This window comes from Chiloscyllium punctatum, chromosome 42 (assembly GCF_047496795.1).
Source record: "Chiloscyllium punctatum isolate Juve2018m chromosome 42, sChiPun1.3, whole genome shotgun sequence".
NCBI classification, from domain to species: Eukaryota; Metazoa; Chordata; class Chondrichthyes; order Orectolobiformes; family Hemiscylliidae; genus Chiloscyllium; species Chiloscyllium punctatum.
Genome location: NC_092780.1, coordinates 64,147,389 through 64,159,430, shown reverse-complemented (window position 1 = coordinate 64,159,430; position 12,042 = coordinate 64,147,389).

Sequence of the window (12,042 nt, the reverse complement as noted above, 5' to 3'; positions counted from 1 at the left end):
TGAATAGGAAGGATTTGGAGGGATGTGGGCTGGTTGCTGGCAGGTGGGACTAGAATTGGGTTGGGATATCTGGTCGGCATGGACAGGTTGGACCGAAGGGTTTTTATTCCATGCTATACATCTCTATGACTCAATGAACAAAATGTTCATTCAAAACAGACCTCAAAGAGTTAACACTTCACAGTAAGTCTCTCTCTCTCCCTGTGTCTCTCCCTGTCTGGCTCTATCTCAGGTGGCAGTGGCTTCTCAGTTTATTCTGTCCATTTCTCCCTTTTTTTGGAATAAATCATAGTTTTGGAATCATTTCCCCATGCCTGTCTCTCACATGCACACTATCACAATCATTCAACGATTCAAACAGAATGTCCTTTAAAATGTCAATTCAAATTTAGCAAGTTGCTCAATTCATGCAAAAGGATTTAACAAAATATCCAATTTATCTGAGGGGCTTCCAAACACTAGGAATCATTTTCCTGATCAGATATTATCTCATACATAGTCTGAAAGGGAGAAGTCGTTCCAACTGCATCGAGGGACTGTCCCGTTGTAGCTTATGACTCCGTGCTGTTCAAAATAAAAATCAACCGGCCTTGTCCTCCTTTCTCTATAACCTCATAACTTTAACCGATCATATTAACACAACGGAGTGTCTAATATCTCATAATTTCCACTGGCCATATTAACACAACTGAGTGAGAAAATTACCGAGACTCCCTTCCATTTTCAATGATCTAAAAGGTTCCCCTGGCCATATCTGATAGAGTCAGTTCTCTGTGTGGAACACAGAAACACCAAGGTCACCCCACAGTAAACAAAGAGACATTTCAGCTGGACACATAAACAAAAAGTCTCACGTTTCAAACAGCCATATTAAACAAAACATATCAAATTTCAACAGAGGATATTAAACAAAAACAGAATTGACTTAAATTTACCTAAAACTGACGGACCAAATGGTTCTTTTTATCCCTTCAAGGGACAAGTCTCACTCGGCAAAGGGGCAGATCATCTCTTGGGACACAAGGAGTGGTCTGAAGGTAAAATACCTAAGGGACCCCACCACAGGGTTGAGTCTGACACAAACTTTCGGTTGTTTAATCAGCCTAGTGAAATGTTCCCTATGTTGGGAACCGAGTCACGGCACCAGATGGGAACTTGGGAATTCTCGGACCACTCAGAGTTTGTAAAGTAGCCCTCTTGTATTGTTAGCAAGCCAGCTGAGAGATCAATTGGCAAAAAGATGAGGTAATCAATCAGATAGGACTGATAGGTTATCTCTAATTCTCAGGAAAGAGGCAGCATAATTTGTACCCTGAATGTGCTCAATCATATCATTTTTCTCCAATTCCCACTGTATAATGTTTCTCGTTTTAATTAGATTCCCATGAGGTAATTCATACACTAGTGTTGTTTTGCATGTAAAATAAACAATCCTGTTAATGTGGTGTTATTGTGTCACTGAGATAATACCGAGGTTACAATCTGTATTACGTTATAGTGACTGTCTGGGAAACAGGCAGTTACTTGATTATGCCAAGATTCATCCATTCCTAATTCCATTCTCATGGTCACTGTGCTTGGCCATTTTAAAAGGCAAGTAATTACTGTGAAAAGGAGACTTACAAAGTGGAGGATCTTAGCTACTATTTCCCTAATACTTCATCCCTCTCACACGTATTAGACAAGGCCGAATAACCTCTCCTTTACTGGCTGCTGCATTACAGTTAATAGAAATACGCCAAGGGCTTGAATTTCTACATGGAACTGCAATGTAGTTCTCATCACGGAGACATGGTCTGGAGAGGATCAGGAATAGGGACTTCCCATTCTGAGGTACAGGGTCGACAAGAGGACAATCCTGTATACAAGTGTGGAAGGGCTGCTGTGGTGTCGGTTATTGTGGGGAGGAAGGATGATCTCTTTGATGGGTCGTCAAATGGGAGACTTCCAAAAGAGGGTTGAAAAGGGTCCAAGCTGGGTACATACCCATGAGAAATAAATCTTGGCTATCCAGAGCGAGAGGACCCTGGATGACTAACGATATAGATAAGGATATGAAGAAGAATGATGAGGTATATGATGTAAACCAGAATAGAAAATAGCAATAAATATCAGAAAGGGAATCTCAAATGCAGGAGAGAGCTTAAGGCTACAACAAGGAAGGCTCAGAGGAAGCATAAGGTGTGGATGGAGGGCTGTTCTCAACATAGAGAGTAAAATGTCCTTCAATCATATTAATAATAAAATATTAGTGAAGGATAGAGTGGGGCTGTGAGAGAAGGGGAAAACATTTTGCTTAATGACCATTTTGTTCACAGAAGCCAGTCTATCCCCAGCTAAAAGAGAGCCTTCCCATAATACCATTGATGGCTCATGTTAGCTCTACCCAGGAACTGACTGTGAATGGGACATTACTGAATTGGAGGGAACACATTCTCTAAACAACCCGCTAATAAGATTCTCTCCCTCACAATGTCACAGCACCTCCAGAAGCCCCGAAAACTCTCTCTGTCTCTATGAGATCCCAGCTGACACAATACTTCCACAGACAAAATGTCACCAAACTAATCACTATGGATGAGCTGAGCCCTATGAGACACTGTGGACAGGGTGATACTGAATCGTCAATCAATGGTCTTTCTCCTGTGGCCATTGTTTAACTGATGGATACTGGTTAAACATTGTTAGCTCTCTTTCAATACAGTAAAACTATCCACTGTAATTAAAACTGTATTGTCTTACAATCAGCCATCAACCTCTTGTATCCCTGTAAAACCTGGATATGCCTGTACTTCAGGGAATAGGCTGAGACTCCTCTGTGTAGAGTGATGACCTATCAACCTCTTGTATCCCTGTAAAACCTGGATATGCCTGTACTTTGGGGAATAGGCTGAGACTCCTCTGTGTAGCGTGACCATTCTGTGTATGAGCGGTCTTTAGCTCCTTCTCACGATGACATGAAATAAAAAAAGCATGTCAATGTTGTGGTTCTGTTCACCGAGCTGGGAATTTGTGTTTCAGACGTTTTGTCCCCTGTCTAGGTGACATCCTCAGTGTTTGGGACCCTCCTGTGAAGCGCTTCTGTGATGTATCACTATAAATGCTGGAGGAAACATCACAGAAGCGCTTCACAGGAGGCTCCCAAGCACTGAGGATGTCACCGAGACAGGGGACGAAACGTTTGCAACACAAATTCCCAGCTCGGCGAACAGAACCACAACATCGAGCACCCGAGCTACAAATCGTTTCACAAACTTTGAGAGTGTCAATTTCACAAGGTCTGAGTACGAGCTCCATTTGAAATTGGACAATTCTTTGACAATTTGGCGTTAGTTTGCAGGTCCCATTACTTAATATGGGGATCAGGACCAGACATAAATTTCACAAATGTTACCATTTGTGTGATCCTCCCGTCAGCCAGCGTACCTGTACTGGAAGAGGACACATGACAAGGCAAGAAGGAAAACAGCAAAGATGCCTAAATTTTTAAGTTTACAAAATTGTCCCAAAATGTGGTCACTTGCGTGATCCTCACCTGAACCAGCTACTTGTAATGTAAGAGGACAGACAACTAGGTAAGAAGGTAGACTGGAAAGATCACCTCAATTTAATACCTGCCACATTTTTCATAATTCTGCTCTGAGCATGATACTGAGCTGAGCCAGTGATTTAGTGCTGTAAGAGAATGCACGGCCAGTGAGAGGGAAGATTGGAGAGATCTATCCTTTAAATTTCTCAGGTTCAGAGTAGGGAGACCATGGGAACTTGACCAGGCCGCTTGTGCTTGTCTTGTTTATTTATTCAGTGTCCTGTCCTGTCTGTGTGTCCTCCCTGCTTGTCCTGTCCTGTCTGTGTTCATCCGTGCTGTACTCTGTACGTTGTTCCCAGTGTGACTCCTCACAGGTAAATGGGATTGTGGGACTCGATAATGTCCAGAGAAGGACTGCCCCTGGGGGGACCGGTCTAACTTGTCCTGCTGGGGTGGGCGGTGCGCGGCCACTGACCCTCTCGCAGAAAATGCAGAAGCACCATGATCAATCCGCGTACTGCAAGAACAAGGTAGGAGATCCTCTGGTTACACCAGGATCACCAGCTCACATGGTATGGAAGGAAACTGGGGACAGGAGATATGTAACCCCTTTTAGCACCAATTTGTACAGTTGGTCCCACAGGAATTAGCCATATCAGGGCTCCTTCAAACCAGACAAAATTGACCAAGGGAGGACAAAAATTGTGGGCAGTTATGGAGATCCATCCTGGGACACTGGGTAGATGCTTCAGTGCTGAGACAAATTTAAGGAAGTTGCGACTGGACATCAGCCCGCTGAAGTTACAGAGTGTCATCAGGCCTCAGACCCAACTCCATCCTCCGATTCACTGCCCACTGCCCTGCTGCCATACACCCCCCTAAGATTTCCCTCCTGACCCCAGAGCCAGACCCACTGGGAAACAAGCTCACTGCAATCATTGCCAGGTGATCACACACCCTCCCCATTACAGCACCTCAGGTAGTTCAGGAGGTGGCAATTGGTGGGTGGGCATCAGGCACAGAGCACCCTGATCAGGCAGCACCCGACCCCGCTCCCAGCACCAGACGGAAACACTGTGAGGCTGCAGCTTTGAGATCACAGGCCCGTGACCACCAACACCCCGACATCATGATATGCACTACACCTCTGGACAAGCCCTGGACACACACAGAGGTCTGGGGTATGCCCCAGGATGTCTCAGATCCTCAGGATGCCCAGACTCTCCTGCAATTGGCTGACAGGAGTCACTGGGCACCTGCCCGTCTGTCTATTGAATTTCCAGCCGGACAGTGGAATAGCGACATGAGCACAATCACTGGTTCGAAAATCCTGGTCACACCGTCATTAAGGCAGCCACAAGGCAACAGGCTGACTTCAGGGGAGGTTCCCCAGTACCTGCAGAAGGTAAACAAGTCTGTCCCAGATTTTATTGCCAGCTTTAAGGATATCTGAGCGTCCTCAGTGGGCATCCCTTTATCAGAAAATGAAAAGTTAGTGATGCAGACTCTTGTGAACTGCATGCTGCCCCGGCATACTCAAGGTTATAAATCACACAACCTAACCTGGCAGACAGACGGGGGGGGTGGGGGGGAGGGGGGGATACACTAACCACTTGAAACAATTGGGACAGATAGGGACTGTTTGAGACTATGAAGTAGAGGGAGGCATACCCCCAGCTCGTGCAGCCAGAATACCAGGGAGCAAGTCGGAGCCCGGCACAGAGAAGTCGGGGCAGGAATAGGGATTAATGTCGGGTATGTGGGAAGTGGATTCTGGATTAGTGGTGCTGGAAGAGCACAGCAGTTCAGGCAGCATCCAAGGAGTTTTGACCTGATTTCGAAGCTCCTTGGATGCTGCCTGAACTGCTGTGTTCTTCCAGCACCATTAATCCAGAATCTGGTTTCCAGCATCTGCAGTCATTGTTTTTCCCGATGTGGGAAGTGGGGTCACTGGGTAAGGGAATGTTTGGCAGCGACCCCTCAGCAGCAGCTGAATGTTTCCACCCATGCACTACCCTGGCAGACTCAGCGACACCGGGCCCCTCCACAGAGGCAGCCTCAGCAGGCAGCCTACACTGTGAATGAGCCATTCCCCCACTCCCTGAGACCCTCGCACTACCACGGGAGGGAGGCTGCCTCTAGACACCTCTCACACTCCCTGTCTGAGAATCCAATGGTGGATATGGAAGTGGGGAGTTGTCTCATTTCAGTTTTGGTGGACCCCAGAGTCACTCACTCATCTGCACCTCCCTCTGCAGAACTCCCCCTCAGTTCCCAAAATGTCCACACTGTGGGTATCTCTGGAGTATCCATGATAGAACCACTCTCCAATCCAGTCCCCCCTTTAGTGTCAGGTCGGTGACAGTCCCTAACACAGCTATAGCATCCTCATCCTGTCCAGTAGCCCTGTTGGGTTGTAAATTAAATGCCTCTATTCACTGCTCCCCCCAGGGTCCCACCTTCGAAATTGTAATTCTTGCCCTTATCACAATCCTCATTATGATTGATCAACAGTGCTGTGTGTGCACTTGTGTTCACTGCTACTGCCCCCCCCGCTTCACTGAACACCCAGATCACCAAGATTCACCTGAATGATGACTCTGGCCAAGATTCAGAGCACCCAGACACAGAATACATTGAGTCCGACCAGTCTGAGTCTCAGGGCTACCCGTCTGATAATGAGCCTCCCCCACCAGACAATCCCCGGGGTTAGTGACAGTCCCCCTTTTGCCGCAGGTCCTGGTTATAAAAAGGGGGGGATTGTGAATAAGGGGAACACATTTTGCCTAGTGACCATTTTGTCCCCAGCTAAAAGAGGGCCTTCCCATAATGCTATTGATGGCTCACATGAGCTATCCCCAGGAACTGACTGTGAATGAGACATTACCGAATCGGAGGGAACACATTCTCTGAACAACCTGCTAAAGAGATTCTCTCCCTCACAATGACACAGCACCTCCAGAAGCCCCGAAGACTCTCTCTGTCTCTATGGGACCCCAACTGACACAATACTTCTGCAGACAAAATGTTACCGAACTAATCAATGTAGATGAGCTGAGCCCTACTGTGGACAGGGCGAACCTCCTGTTGCCATTGTTTAACTGATGGATACTGGTTAAACATTGTTAGCTCTCTTTCAATACAGTAAAACTATCCACTGTACTTAAAACTGTATTGTCTTACAATCAGCTATCAAGCTTGTGTATCCCTATAAAACCTGGATATGCCTGTACTTTGGGGTAGCGGCTGAGACTCCTCTGTGTAGAGTGATGACCATTCTGTGTGTGAGTGGTCTTTGGCTCTTTCCCACGATACCGTGAAATAAAAAAGTGTATCAATTTCACAAGGTCTGAGTATGAGCTTCATTTGAAATTGGACAATTCTCTGGCAGGGCCCATACTGAACAAACAGCAAAGATGCTCACTGAAGCAAGAGGTAGGTTACTAAAGGAAGTCATTACATCCGTCCTTCCCAAATTCGTTACTAATTGTGAAATGGTGACAATGGTCTTGTTGAAAATGTGAGTGTTGAGCAGCTGGGATTTATAGTCACAGCTAATGTCGAGGAGTTGAAAAGCCTGCAGCACTCCCAGTGAGAAATTCCCTGGCCCTGGCAGGATACAGCCTGGATTGCTGAAGGAATGAAGGGAGCAAATTGTAGGGTCATTGAAAGAAATTCTCCAGGATTCTCTGAACGCAGGATTAGTGCCAGGGAACTGGAGGATTGCAAATGGGACACCATTGTTTCAGAAAGGAGTAAAAGGTAATACAGGAACCTACATACATGTTAGCTTGGCATCTATAGTGGGATAACTGACAGAGAATATAATACGGACTAAGGTAAATACCCACTGGATAAAATAATTTAATACCAGTCAGATAACATGGCTTTGCCAAGAGAAGATCATGTCTCGAAAGAAACTTGAGTTCTTTGATGAGGTGACACAGGCAGAGAATGAGAGTACTCCTGTGGATGTTGTATATTGGAACTTTCAAATAGCATTTGATGCCACACAGCAGGATGGTTCCCAAATTAGAAATGTCTGGGATTGGTGAGTCCTCGGCAGCACGGAATTGAAGTTGGCGAAATGAGAAGATACAGGGTGGAGCTGTAGGTGGGCATTTTCCAGTTTGGAAACGAGTTGAAATGAGTGTTTTCCAGGGATTTGTATTCAGACCCTTGCCTCATCTGATTGAGAGATGGGTGTTGTTGCAAACTCTCTCAATGTGTCGATGTTCCCGCGATAGGGAGAATTGTGAATCGTGAGAATAGAGTCATGCAGCATGGAAACAGACCCTTCGGCCCACCCAGACCATGCAGACCATGTTCCCAAACTAAACCAGTTCCACCTGCCATATTAAGGCCCATATTGCTCCAATGCTTTCTTATCCAGGAACTTATCGAAACCGATCAACACCATTGGTCCATGACAAGTTGGTCAAAACGCACAGATCCCTGGCAAATGAATGTCAATGCTGAGAAATGTGAGGGAGTGTATTTTGGTCCAATAAGTACAGACAGAAACCACAGGCTCAATGGCACAATTTTGAGGGGACTACAGGAGCTGAGAGACTGAGGGGACCATGTGCATAATTCTATGAAGATTATCCGGCAAGTGGCAAGAGCAGGTAATAAGGCTTATCGGATCGTTGGGTTTATAAACAGAGGGATAGAACATGAAAGCACAGGAGTAATACTACACCTCGGCAAATCATTGGTCAGACTACATTTGGATTATTGTATTCAGTTGCTGGAACCTTATACATTGTTTCCACGAGTTTGTCTGTCAGTATCTGGATGATAGATTACAGAGTTATACAGCACGTAAACAGACTCTTCAGACTAACTTGCCCAGGCTGACCAGATTTCATAAAGTGCAGCAGTCCCATTTGACAGCGTTTGGCCCATGTCACTCTAAACCTTTCCTATCCATGTCCCCATCTGGATGCCTTTTAAATGTTGTAACTGTCCCTGTCTCCACCACCTCCTCTGGTAGCTCATTCCACACACGCACCAACTTCTGTGTGAAAAGATTGCAGCTCGTGTTCAGTTTTAAATATTTCCCCCTCACCTAAAGACAAAGGCCCTGCCTGAAACTGTGTAAACCTACCCTGGTTTATCGGAGCAAAATGGAACTCCTCACATTTATCGAAATCAAGCTCCATCTGCTATTTATCGGCCCACCAGACCAGCTGATCAAGATAATGTTATATGCTCAGGTAACCTTCCTCACTGTCCATTTTACCATCAATTTCAGTGTCATGTATAAACGTACTATCCACGTCTCCGAAATTCTCATAAAATCATTTATCCAAATGACAAACAACAGTAGACCCAGCGTTGATCCTTGCAGCACACTGCTAGGTGCAGGTCTCCAGTCTTAACCAAAACCCTCTACCACCACCCCGTCTCCTACCATCAAACCAATTTTGTGTAGAGTTGCCTACGTCTCCATAGACCCCATGTGGTTGAACATTCCTAACCAGTCTACCATGCAGAACCTTGGTGAAGACCTTGCTAAAGCCCATGTAAACAATGTCTACCGCTCTGCCTTCATGTATCTTCATGGTCACCTCTTCAAGAAGCACAATAAGGTTTGTGAGACATGATTTCCCAGGTACAAAGCCATGTTGGCTATTCCTGACATTTCCAGAATTGGAAGGTCATTCCATCCCTCATTTTGAAGTTTCCAGAAAGGAAAAGTAGTAAATATGGTGTCCTGGGAGGAGCAGGAACCTGTTTTGGACTCATCTGTGGCAGGAAATATGTCCTCACGGTCATTCTCTAGTTTAGATGGAGAGTCACGAGACAATCCCAGATCACTGTATTCATGGGAATTTGTAGCTCAGGTTGTGGATGAGGTTGTTGACTTGCTCACTGAGCTGGTAAGTGTATTCTCAGACATTTCCTCACCATTCTAGGGAACAGAATCAGTGAGCCTCCAGTGAAGCATTGGTGTTCTGTCCTGTTTGCTGTTTCAGTGTCCGGGTCTGCTGGGGTTGGTCATGTCATTTACAGCTTTGCTGCTGGTTCTGTTTCTTAGTAGTTGGTTTATGGGATCCAACTCGACATGTTTGTTCATGGAGTTCCAGGTTCAGTGCCAGGCTTCCAGGAATTCCCATGAATGTAACTGGCAAGTCACAGGATGGATATGATGTTCCAGTTACACAGTCACAGAGTCATATAGTCCTACAGAATGGAGAGAGTCCCTTTGGTCTAAACTGGGTCATGCTGACCAAAATTCTCATCAATACTCAGTCCCTTTCCCTGCACTTGACCCTTGTCCATCTCATCCTTTCCTATCCATGTTATTGACCAAATGCCTTTTAAATGTTGTCAGTGTTCCCACCTCACACACTTCCGCTGGTAACTCATTCCACATGTGTAATACCCTCTGTGTCTAAAGTTATAGAGTCATAGAGATGTACAGCATGGAACCAGACCCTTCGGTCCAACCCATCCATGCCAACCAGATATCCCAACCCAATCTAGTCCCACCTGCCAGCACCCGGCCCATACCCCTCCAAACCCTTCCTCTTCACATACCCAACCAAATGCCTTTTAACTGTTGCAATTGTACCAGCCTCCACCACTTCCTCTGGCAGCTCATTCCATACACGTACCACCCTCTGTGTGAAAAAGTTGCCCCTCAGGTCTCCTTTATATTTTCCCCTCTCACCCTCAACCTATGACCTCTAGATCTGGACTCACACATCCCTGGGAAAAGACTTTGTCTCTTTATCCTATCCAAGTCCATCATAATTGTAAACCTCTATAAGGTCACCCCTCAGTCTCCAACGGTCCAGGGAAAACAGCCCCAGCCTGTTCAGCTTCTCCCTATAGCTCAAATCCTCCAACCCTGGCAACATCCTTGTAGATCTATTGTGAACCCTTTCAAGTTTCACAACATCTTTTCAATAGGAAGGAGACCAGAATTGCACACAATATTCCAACAGTGGCCTGCCCTTAAGGTTCCTTTTATTCTTTCCCCTCTGACCTTAAACTGATGCCCTCTAGTCCTCAATTTCCCAACCCTGGGGAAAAAAACCTGATGCTTTCACTCCATCCATGCCTCATATGATCTTACATAAGACCCTTCGATAAGATCCCCCCTCACTCTACTACGCTCCAAAGATAAATGTTTTAGCTTGCCTAACCTCTCCCTGTAACTCAGGCCGTTGGATCATGGCAACAGCTTTGTACATTTCTTCTGCACTTTTTCCTGTTTCATAACATCGTTCTGACAGCAAGGTGACCAAAACACAATACTCCAAGTGCGGCATCGCCAATGTCCTATAAAACTGCAACATAACTTCCCAACTTCAGTGCTCAATGCCCTGACTGATGAAGGTCAGTGTGCCGAAAGCCTTTTTCCCTGCCCTGTCTTCCTGGGACTCCTCTTTCAGAGGACCATGTCCCTGAACTCCAAGGTCCCTCTGTTCCACTACACTCCTTATGGCCCTACCATTCACCATGAAACTCCTTCCTTGATTTTATTCTCCAAAATGCAAGTCCTCACACTTATCTATATTAAACTTCATTTGCCATTTCTCAGGCCACTTCTTCAGCTGATCAAGAACCTTCTACAATTTCTGATAACCTTCCTCATGATCGATGATATAATATTATCATCTGAAACCTTACTAATCATGTCTAGTACATTCTCATTCAAATTATTGATGGAGATAACAAACAGTAATGGGCCCAGCACTGAACCCTGAGACACTCCGCTAGTCACAGGCCTCCAGTCTGACAAACATCCTTCCACTATTACCCTCTGCTTCTGACCATCCAACCAATTGTGTATCCAATTTGCCAGCTCCCACTGGATTCCATGTAACCTAACGTTCCAGAGCAGCCGACCATGTGGAACCTTATCAAACGCTTTACTGAGATTCAAATAGACTACTTCTACTACCCTGCCCTCGTCAATTTTCCTGGTCACTTCATCAAAGAACTCTGACAGATTGATGAGACTTGATTCCCACACACAAAGCCATGCTGACTACTCCGAACCAAACCCACTCTTTCCAAATGCATGTATACCTTACGTTGAATTGGGGTCTTTCATTGTCCGTGTGTCTGTCCAAGTGTTAACTGGTCATGCCTCTTGGTGGCTGGTTGGTGTTCATGTACCCTGGTGGCTAATTTCCTTCCTGTTTGCGCTATGTAGTGCTTTTAACAGTCTTTATGTGGTATTTTGACTCAATTCACCCGTGTTGCTGCTCTCTTCTTCCTTAGTGAATTGCATGCTGGGAAGGATGTTGTTTGTGAGTTGATAGGATTCCTTGGCATCAAATGGACAGATAACCACACTCCAGCAAGAAACGATATGTGGCAGACTGGCCTGTCCATTCTATACTGCATTGCCATAGTTAGACAAGAGTCTGCCTTGGGAGGCACAGTGGCTCAGTATTTAGCACCTGCTGCCTCACTGTGCCAGGGAGTTGGGGTCGATTCCAGCCTCGGGATAGTGTCTGTGTGCAGTTTGTACATTCTCCCCGTGTGTGTGT